Raw genomic sequence first — 7,094 nt, forward strand, 5'->3', positions numbered from 1 at the left:
GCTAGTGCAATGGTGTATTTTCCTCTGTGAGGGGCAAAAGCTAAATACTAAACACTGAACTGCAATCAAGATTTGAGCTGAAAAGAGAAGCAAACTGCGAGCGACGTTAAACCCTAAACCCAACATAAACACACCTACTCGATCAAAATTGCGAAACCATCGACAGATAAACTGAAACGACGCCACCGGCCAGCTACCATGGTTGGGGTTCGGGCAGGAATTAATGGCAGGATGAAATGGAATCTGAGCACGGAATCCTTGAATTACCCTTGGGGACGAAGACGACGGGGCGGCCGCGGCCGCGGGGGTGAAGGAGAGGGTCGCGCCGGCGCGGGGACGACGGCCCCGCGCGGCGGTGACCTGGAACAACGAAGTCCCATCAGCGGTGGCCGCAGCAGGGGAGCAGATCCTGGCGACGACCCTGACGCCTCCATCCCCTCCGACCGGTGCCGGCGCCTCCATGGAGCGGCTCAAGGGGGAGCTGTGGGTGTGCAGAAAGGCGGCGGCGCGTGCCGGGATTGGTCGGCGGCGGCGGTGCTGGAGAAAGGGTGGGGGCTCGATCGAGGCAGAAAGAATGAGAGAGGGCGAGGGGAGAGGGCCGTCTCGGGCTGAGCCGAGGCCCATCTCCTTATAAAAAACATAGTTGTTAAATATACTACTCGCTCTGTCCCATAATATAAAAGCGTATTTGACACTACGCTACTGTTAAAAACGCTATTACATTATGCGACGGTGAGAGTAATAACAAATAATATTCTTAATATAATATGCTGGATTTTATAAAATTATTTTAGAGTAATATTATATATCCAAATACATAATTCCAAGTATGGAATTAAATAACTAAGAAAACAAAACCTATCAAACCTTTTTTGGGAATCAGATTAAAAGGTTACCAAGGGAGAAAAGCCATATCCTCCTACGAATATCCAATCCTGAGCTCGGGCTCATCTGCACCCGCTCGAGACAAAATTCATAAAATATTCAAAACAAATAAAAAATCAAACTTCAGTGCGTTTGGACATTTGAGTAGCTCTCAGCAAAAAAAACAAATTGGTTCAGAAGAGTATATGAACAGTACATTATTTAACAGGCCCTAAATTTGTCTTTTTTACCGAAAGCTACTCATATGTTCAAATGATTTGAAATTTGAAGCGGACATCACACACCAAATTATCTACCATGCCGAGAGAAATTGGAATTTTCTGAATTTTTCTAGTATTTGTTTTAATTTTTTTATTGAGCGCAAGTGCAGATGACCCTGGGAGCCAAAACGCCCCACTCCCTCCTATGCATAATCTAACATTCTTGAGACCATTTATGGACATTGCAAAAGGTTGTGAGAAGATCGTGCCACTTAATCATTCCCTTTCCCGGAAATGGCTGGGTGCCTATACTATCATCATCATATCATTAAACGCCCTAGGGATGGCACCCAGCCAGCCTCATTGATCCGTGGCACCGCTGCCTCCTCTTTCTTTTCATCATGCCATCTCTATATATACTAGGAATAATCATTCATGTTAGAGAGATATACTAAGAATAATCAACACAAGAGACATGCGATTTTAACGTGGAAACCCCCTCCAATACGAAGGGGGAAAAACCACGGGCGCTAACCGGCAAATCTTCACTATATCGAAGGAGGTTACAAACGCCACGGATTTACAACTGATCAACTTATCCCATGCGGCGGCTTACAAAGGATATATATATAACAAAGCTGACCTATGTCAATACTGATCTGTACTGCGGGGGTGCTTCCCCCTCCCCGCGCGCACCCGTAGGCTTCCCTGACGGGGCCGGCGGCCTACATGGGGTAACTTCAGACTGCGCTCCGCTTCGGCGGAAGCGTACCAGCGACGGGCCTTTCTCCGCTCGCTCGTCAGAAGTTAGCCTTTATCTCTCCTCTTCTCCATCTTCGGCAGGGGAAAAGGAAGTACTAATCAAATCAGTTGCTCATGTCGTTCCAATATACTCCATGTCATGTTTCAAACTCCCCCTGGCTTATGTGATCATATCAATACCTTAATATGGAATTTTTGGTGGGAAATAAGGAGGGTAAGAGGAAACCTAGATGGGTCTCGTGGAGATCTTTACCCAAAAAGGCTTTCGCCCCGCTTTATATCATAAAGCAAATGTCCAAAACAACATACCGCAGAGGTTCAAACACAAACACACACACACACACACACAAAGTTCAGACACACACAAGATCCAAAAGGGTTAATGCTGAGGGCACAGCTCAACAAGCCCTGAGAGCAGACAACAACGCACACACATAGGGATCTTTAACAGGACCTAAGTTCTGTGAGGGACTAGGATTCCGAGATACTGAACACTTCAAACTGGCTCTCCTAGCTAGGCAAACTTGGAGGATCCTAACTCCGCCGGAGTTACTCAGTGCATGGATTCTCAAAGCAAAGTATTTCAACTCATGTGGTTTTTTGCATGCGGAAATTGGAACAGCCCCTTCTTAGATTTGGAGGTCTGTATTAGAGGGTCGGGATGTTCTTACACAAGGTATGATCCCACCAGACCAGGGATGGTCAATCAAAACATATCTGGAACACAATTGGTTGCCAAGAGCATCACATATGAGGCCTATTGTCAGCCGGGTACTCAATCCGCCGGAACTTGTGGGTGAGCTGATTTTACAGGGTGTTGAATGGGCCCGAGCCATTGGTTGCAGAGGATTTTTTTTACCTACATACGCTGAGGCTATTTTTTTCATACCCCTCTGTACAAGACATGTTGATGACTTCTGGGAGTGGATGCACGAGAGGAATGGTATCTTGACGGTGCGCTCAACCTATCAGATGCTTGATGAGACAAAAGATGAGGCGGGAGGCTTGGCTTGAGGGCCAGGGAAACTCGTCAAACACAGTGGATGAACAGAAGGCATGGTCAAAACTATGGAACATCGATGTCCCTTCCAATGTAAAAAAAAGTTCTTATGGAGGCTCGCTCGTCACTCCATCCCCACTACAGGCGTATTACATGATCAGGACATGTCGACTACTACTTGTTGCGACCTCTGTGGCGCCGTGGATTTGTGGAAACACTCTATTACATTACTCAGCAGCACGGTGCGTGTGGGCACTACAGGACCCCGACTTGCTGGAGTTCTTGAATAGCACGACAGAACCGGATGCAAAGAGGAGGGTTTTCGCCCTAATGGACACTTTGTCCCGAGCTAAATTCACCCAGGTACTTGTGAGTTTGTGGGCAATATGGTATGCTAAAAGGCAAGTGCTCCATGAATATATCTTTCAAAGCACTCTGGCTACCCATTTGTTTATCAAAAAATATCTGCAAGAACCGGAGGAATGCAAGCCGAAGAGACCAACAAGGGTTGCTGTTGTATCCCGGACGCATGGCCAGCCGAGGTGTATTCTGTTGAATATATGAGCAAATTACTACGAGATTTAATCTGAATAAAGAGTAAATAAATCATGACGACAATAACAGGGAATGAGCTAATCATGCAGACTAGCAAAGTAGATGAATAGATCGAATCTAAGGCACAAAATAGAAATAGGAATTCTAGTACGATCTCAAATAAGGAGGACAGAATCACATACGGTCCAGTGGGAGCAGGACCGCCGCCATTCATGTTGTCGCCGATGTCATTGATGAAGAGGTTGCCGACATAGGGGAAGAAGTTGTCGTTGGCGAAGTCGTCGCTGCCAGCAGTCGCGCGAGTGCGCTCTCCAAAAACTTGATCGCAACTCTCTTGTATAGGATCACGAGAGTCGAGAGGCGGGGTTTTGGAGGCCTACTGTCCCTTCTCGCGGTGCACGCTGGAAAGAGGGATGGAGAAGACTTACATGACAAATACATGTGAATTGATTGCTACTTTATCATTATGAGTTTTATGAGAAATAGTTGTTGTAATGATGTTAGAAAAGGTGATTAAAATTATCATTGATCAAACTTATGCACTATCTTAGCATTCACACTTTATAAATTATTATTTTTATCATTTACCTACTCGAGGACGAGCAGAAATTAAGCTTGGGGATGCTGATACGTCTCTAACATATCTATAATTTATGAAGTATTCATGCCATTTTTACATCAATTTTATATGGTTCTGAGTGCACTTTTATATGATTTGAATGAAACTAACCCGGACTGACGCTATTTTCAGCAGAACTACTGTGGTGTTATTTTTGTGTAAAAATAAAAGTTCTTGGATTGGGTTGAAAATTTACGATGATTTTTTATGCACAAAAAGGGACCCCCCGAAGCTTCGAGGGAGGATCAGAAGAGCCACGAGGACACGAGAAGCTCAAGAGGCACGGCCCCCAGGGCGCGCCTACCGATCTTGTCGCTCCCTCGTGTGCCCCCCTGACGTGAAACCGACGTAAAAAATTTCTATAAATACCAAAAACCCCGGAAAGAAACTTAGAATTTCCGCTCCGCCACCGCAAGTCTCTGTACTGAAGCGATATCAACTGGAGGCCTTCTCTGGCACCCTGCCGGAGGGAAAAATCATCACCGGAGGCCTTTTTTCTTGAAACAATATGAAAATAAAAATGAAAGCAAAAGGTAAAAAAAAAATGAAAGAAAATGAATGCACATGATATGTTTTTTTAGAGAATGCACATGATATGTTGAACGTTTACGGTGGTCACATTTTTCCGAGGGAGGCGTTGATGCTGCAATTCTACAGAAGGTCTCACATGGCAGAGGTCGCCAGACCAGCCGGCGCCATCAGTTGGAGGCCAGGCGACCGTACAACTCACAACAGGCGAGGTATAGACGCTGCTGACATTTGGTGGCACAGAGAGACACATAGGATCTCGCAGAACATTCCATGTTGGTGGACAGATTACAACCACATTTGGTATTGTAAATGTTGATCATTTTAAAATAAATTTCACCAAAATTTACAATATTTTGACTTGAGACAAATCTAATTCGCGAACTACAAATAAACAGAGCACCAACTGCTCTTGCCACATGCTTTGACTTTATCAAAATCTACAACCATTAACTGCTCTTGCCACATTCCATCGCAAAAAAGAAAACTGCTCTTGCCACATGTTTTTTTAGGAGGTCTTGCCACATGTTTTGCCAACAGTTTTTTTTTTGTTTGAGAAATTGTTTTGCCAACAGCTTGAGCCGGATGCTGCGGCTTCATGGGCCCGCGAGCAAATGTCCCGACAATTGTTCGGCCCACTCAATTGCCTACACCACCACGCAGCCCAGACCCACCACCGCACTCCCCACTCCTCCCATTCCTCCCCCAATTCCGGCGGAATCATCCAGCCACCGCCATGGCCGCCGGCGTCTGGAACGTCCTGGACTGGTTCCCCGGAGGCGAGGCCATCCTCAGGGCCGAGAGCGCCTTCCTCTCCGCCAGCACCGCCGCGGGCGCCGGCGAGGACCGCATCAGCGCCCTCCACGACCACCCCCTCAGGGACATCGTGTCCCGGCTCCCCGCCAGGGACGCCGCCCGCACCGCCGCGCTCGCCTCCCGCTGGCGCCACCTCTGGCGCTCCACGCCGCTCGTCTTCCACGACCCCCACCTCCTCCCGTCCCGACAGCCCGAGCTCGCCGCCGCCGTCGCCCGCGTCCTCGCCGCCCACCCGGGCCCCTTCGCCACCGTCAGCATCAGATGCTGCGACTTCCGGCGCCAAAGCCTCGAGCTCGCCGAGTGCCCGCGTCTCCTCGCCGCCAAGGCCGTCCGGGACCTCGTCCTGGTCAACAACATGGCCGCCGACCTCGACCACCTCCCCGACGCGCCCGCCGGGGTCCTCAGCTGCGCCTCGCTCCGCCGCCTCTTCCTGGGATACTTTCGGTTCCCTGACACCGGCGCCGGCAGAGAGGAGGGATTGTTCCCGCACCTCCGGGAGCTCAGCTTGCTCGGCGTCCACATGCCCGACTGCGACAACCTCGACCACCTGCTCGCCCGCAGCCCCGTTCTGGACACCCTCGTCCTCGTCCTCAGCCGTATCTTCCACCACATTCACCTCTGCAGCCAGAGCCTCAAATCAGCGCTCCTCTGGAGTTACTACGCGCAGGAGATCGCCGTCATGGACTGCCCGCTCCTGGTGCGATGTCTCATTCGGTGAAGGTGATTCGGTGGCTGTGAAGATTGCTGCTGCGCCCAAGCTGCGCGTGCTCGGCTACCTGGAGCCAAGAGTCCACCAGCTCAACATTGGCGGCAACCTCATCAAGGTACCGCCTTTCTACTGTGTACTGTCCATGCATCTCACTTCCACTAATTGATGCATGATCTTGTGTGTGAGCATTGAACTGTACCTAATCATACACAAATGTAGCACAGTATGAGTGTATGATATCTGTTTTATTTTGGTGGGTCGCGTTGCAAGCCTGACACGAAGCCGAGCCCGAGCACCGTGGTTCCGACCGTCAAGATACTGGCCTTGAAGGTGAACTTTGGTGTCCTCAAGGAGGTCAAGATGCTGGCCAGCTTACTCAGATGCTTCCCCAACATTGAAATGCTGCACATCGAGGTGACGGCACTCACATCCATTCAGCCAGTCGTTGTCGATTTGCCCTTCGTATCGTCGTTTATTTCTTAATTAGTTAGGTGAATGATTTGAACTAATGTCGACTACATAAGTTGATGTTTGCAGTCTCTCCTAGCCGATGAACGCACTAGAAAGCACAATGCCAAGTTCTTGGCGAGAGCTCTGTCCTATCGAATGTCTCAAGTCGCACGTCACCGAGATGATCTTCCATGAATTCCGGGGGGATCGAAGCGAGATGGAGTTCCTCAAGTTTCTCGACAGGAGCGCGAACGAGACGTGGTATTTGCTCGTCAGGACTACTGCAGAAATATTCGCTTCGCCGGATGAGATGGATGAGCTGATGACTAAAATGGAAGATTTTACGCACCGAGGTTGGGTCTGCGATCACTCCATAGTGGTGGTGGGGGAGCCTCTGGAGGAGAACCTCTGGAGTTTCAGCAAAGCGTCGGATCTCTCTGCTGACAACCCTTTCCAGTGTTCGTCCTAGTGTTCTGAGGTAACATGTACTTCTTGATCCCAGTGTTCTGAGGTAACATGTACAAGCTGGAGTAAGCTCCAAAGTACTGGATGGTGAAGATGATGAAGAGA

At 48.9% G+C, this 7,094-nt stretch overlaps 2 pseudogenes; one reads left to right on the forward strand and one right to left on the reverse strand.

Moving 5' to 3' along the window:
* Nucleotides 1-462, reverse strand: part of LOC123139748 (uncharacterized) — a 6,815-nt pseudogene extending 6,353 nt beyond the window's left edge.
* Nucleotides 463-5,246: 4,784 nt separating this feature from the next.
* Nucleotides 5,247-7,094, forward strand: part of LOC123139959 (F-box/FBD/LRR-repeat protein At1g51370-like) — a 5,520-nt pseudogene continuing 3,672 nt past the window's right edge.

Source organism: Triticum aestivum, chromosome 6B, assembly GCF_018294505.1.
Source record: "Triticum aestivum cultivar Chinese Spring chromosome 6B, IWGSC CS RefSeq v2.1, whole genome shotgun sequence".
In the NCBI taxonomy this organism is placed as follows: Eukaryota; Viridiplantae; Streptophyta; class Magnoliopsida; order Poales; family Poaceae; genus Triticum; species Triticum aestivum.